The sequence below is a fragment of the Rattus rattus genome, chromosome 6 (assembly GCF_011064425.1).
Source record: "Rattus rattus isolate New Zealand chromosome 6, Rrattus_CSIRO_v1, whole genome shotgun sequence".
NCBI lineage: Eukaryota > Metazoa > Chordata > Mammalia > Rodentia > Muridae > Rattus > Rattus rattus.
The window spans coordinates 126,703,409-126,707,491 of NC_046159.1; positions in this window are offsets into that span (position 1 = coordinate 126,703,409).

Consider the following 4,083-nt stretch of genomic DNA (forward strand, 5'->3'; position numbering starts at 1 on the left):
GTTTATAGTTCAGGTTGTCAAGTAGCAGAGGAGTAAAGCGCAGGGTTAAACAAGGCAGTGATTCCATGAGGGACAGGGAGAATGAATGCTGATAGGAAGGACCAGATAGAACCAGAAGGAAGTGTTTTCCTCAGTTGTTGCATGAAGAAGCAGGAGGTTTGAAGTGCTTGAGGAAGTTCCTGTCTTATAGGTTTAAAAAACATGGATTGAAAGAATTATGCAAGAAAAACAAATCCATGTATCTTTTTGTTGTAGATTCAAAATGATGTGTGTATTTGTCAGGGTTCTCTGGACAAGGAATAGAAACAATAGAATGAGTGAGAAAATATATCAACCTTCACAAGATGGTAGCAAACTAAATTTCCACTGATAGATGAATAAAGATGTGGTATGTCAGCAAAGTAATTGTTCATCTTTATAAAATAAGGGAACCCTCTCTCATGACATACCTTGAGCAAAGTATATTGAATGAAATAAACCACTCAAAGAAAGACAAAGTCTACATTATTCATTTATATGAGATATAGAATGGTCAAAATTAGTTATTAGGGGGTATTGGTAGTGGCTTTTTAGGGGTGGGAGATAGAATTCACTTGTAGAAAGGGTTAAAAGGAAATAATACAGCAGAAAGACTAAACCATAGTGTGGGGAGTAGAGGATAGGGTAGAAGAGGGAATATGAGGAGAGATTGATAAGACCTTTGGGAAAAATTTTAGAAATACACTTAGGAAACAAATAAATGTTTGCGTGCACACACACACTCACACACACACACACTCACACACACACACATAGTTGATTTACCCTATTACAGAGAAATAACATCCTTATTAGACACCAGAGGCGAATAAATAAAACCATAGTGCAAGTGGAGTTGTTGGTGAATGAGATCCCAAATACCCCCTAACTTTTATAGGATAGTCACCTTGCTTTGGGTTTTCTTCCCAGATCTTGATGGTGAAACCATATTGTCAAAAATACCACATACTTCACTCATAGAATATGGAAAAACAATCAAGCTGGTGTTGACTCAAAAGCTTCATTTCCACTAACTAGCTTTCATGATGCCAGTATTTGCTATTCACACTACCAGAGGAGAATAGTGATACCCAGGTGTGAACCCTGGAAGTTACAACACTGATGGGTCTGACAAGACATGCTCAGTGGTGCAAGAAGAGCACAAACATCATGGGAGTCATTAACTATTTTCTGACTGGATTTAATTCCTATTTCACAAGATGACACCAATATCTCGGACCACTATCAGGCCACAAACCTTTAGCTAGACAGGTGATGGACACAGTATGGAACTAAGTTATGCCTAATGACCTACTGTGATACCCATAGATCAATGAGGATTGAAAATCTCCATTTTAGAAGCATCTTTTGTAGTCCCTCCTTCTCCCAAGGCCTAGGGACTATGTATATGATGAGGCAGAAAGCATGTAAGAGTACAGTGTGGTGGGCAATTATAAGGGAATAGCATCCTCTGGATATGTCGTGGCAACTACACACAGAAAACTCACACCATGAACTCACAGAGGTGAAAGCATGCACAAGACCTGTGCAAGCCTGAGGTAGATCAAATCCCAGCATAAAGCTAGAAATGGGGCATGAAATACCAACTATTACCTTGGAATAATTGGCAATTATTAGCTGCTAGAATAGGAAGAATGATTTCTCTGAGAGTGTAGACTTTGGCATGTGATCTATGATCAGATGGGGGCTCACAGATGTCAGAAGAATATTTGGGCAGCACAAAACTGATTTTCATGTGTTTACAAATATGAAAAAGTATGAAGTGATCGAGCATGTTCTACGAAACTCTCAACTGATAAAAAAAAATTAAAGATACACGAGGTAGTCAAGCTCTCAGAGGAGAGAATCACGGTTTTTAAGGATTGTTTTGTTCAATAGTATAAAGATTCAGTTTGCCTGATGCTGAAGTGATACAGAACTATCAGACCACAATATGCAAAACTAGGATTATGAGTATCAAGTAAGACTTTACTTTTCTCCCTCAGAAAGAAAGAAGAAATGTGTCTAAAGACCCTGAAGACCAACATTGTATCAGGAAGTTTCCATGAGACTACTCCCGAATTTTAGAATTAGATTCAATAAAATAATAAAATCCAAATCAATGCAGGCCAGGAAGATAGCCTCGAAAGAAAGTATTCCCCAGGAGAAAGTATCATAACCCTAAACAGATGTTCCTTTTGTCCTTTTGTTAATTTAATTTTACCAACAAAATAACATTTTGAAGGCATTAGTGTTATCCATTCTTAGTGTAATTATAAAGCTAGTTCATCTCAACAATACTCTGGAGGCTGAAATACATTCATGATTTATAGCTCTGACTAGTTCCATATTTCTGCTCAAGGTACAAAAATACATAGGACCTGGAATCTAGTTCTTTATGCTTTACACACAATCACCATTAAGAATTAAAACAAGTATTTTCTTCCATCTCTTTAAAGATGAGATAATATTAATAATTGCTTAGTCTCACTCCAGAGTACACAAGAATTTTTTGTACTCTTTCCTGTCTCATTTGTGTCTGAGTCCATCAATAACAGTAAACGGTAGAGGGAGGAGTAAAACTACAGACAAAACATTAGATACTTTAAACAAATTTAAGAACACAGCTTACAGAACTGATTTTCTTAATCACAGAATTTCACTGCCTATTAAAAAACAGCACTACCATCTCCAAATAATAGGTTCCTTCCTGCAGAGCTCTTTATTCCCTGTGAGGCAGATGGCAGGCTCCTGTAGAGGTGGCTGCCTTTCTGATCATTAGGTGCTGCTACTTAACAAGCTCCTTCACTATTGTCCTGAAGTCTGAATGCCCAGAAGTTAATCTATCCGTAAAAGCAATGATAATCTCATGTCTCCTTTAGAACAGGCTCTGCCCCAAATAGTAAGTGTCAGAATTGCCCGGCTACCTTTTCTGCTCTCCAAGTGTCAACAATGAAAGCTACCACATGCACGCTTATAAGGGCATCCGATCTGATCCAATTATCTATTGTTTCTAGGAGCTGTCTCTTTTGCTCATCTGTGACTTGAACACCATGAATATGAAAACGGTGGTTTTATTTCACTCCACTGACAGTGGCAGTGAAAGCAGGGTCTTATTCTCTAGAGTGAGCTATTTAGCATGCTGCAGGTGTAAATGGAAGATGTAAAAATGACAAAAGCAACCTTGTAAACATTAATGTGATGTTGGCTGTGATATTATGAGCCTAATGAAATCTTCTGCACACAAGAACACATAGGTGTCATGCTGGGAAACCAATGGTCTAACTCTCATCTTGACTGCAGGCAAAATATATCTCATCAAAGCTATAAATTTCATGAGTGTGCTCCCAAATTTAAAGCCCTTAAGGAGAATGGGTTTCATGGCTCAGTAGTTTTAAAGGGCTGATCTTATTTGGCTTTGTAACTAGGAAATTAAGAGTTTTCTAAAAACAAAGGAGAATTATACCACAGCTACTTAAGCTTTCACACTGTTGCTTTAAGTGCTTGACTTCCTCTTCAGATAGCAAAGTCACGGATTCCACACCACATTCACAATGGGACAACATTTATTACCTGCTATGATTGCTCAGTAGTCTGGAATGGAGAAGAAATTTGCTCATTCATGGCTATGTAAAAACTGTAATGGAAAATGGAGTAGTTTTCTAATCAACTTTCACAAGTGAGAGTGAACCTTATTTAGTTTGGTATTAGGAGGAAGTTGCCTTAGTCCCAAGCAGTATCAGAACTCAGTCAAGAGTAACCTGTACAGGCCTTAAGAACCACAGCTCTGGAGAAATATCAAATAAAATTAACATACTGCTTTTTTTCAGCAGGCTTTGCAATATGTTTGTGGTAACCATGTAAAACTTTTGTAGGAGGGAGTCTTCCTTTTGTAAATTGTTCACATCTGATTTTAAAAAAACATTTATTGTAACTGAGAAAAACAAGACAAAATATATTATAGTCAGGAAAACAGATACATCCAAAACTCTTGCTTAGAGGAAAACTATTAATGACTGTTTTGCAAAAGAATACAGTGCAAAATGAATACTATTATAATATTCA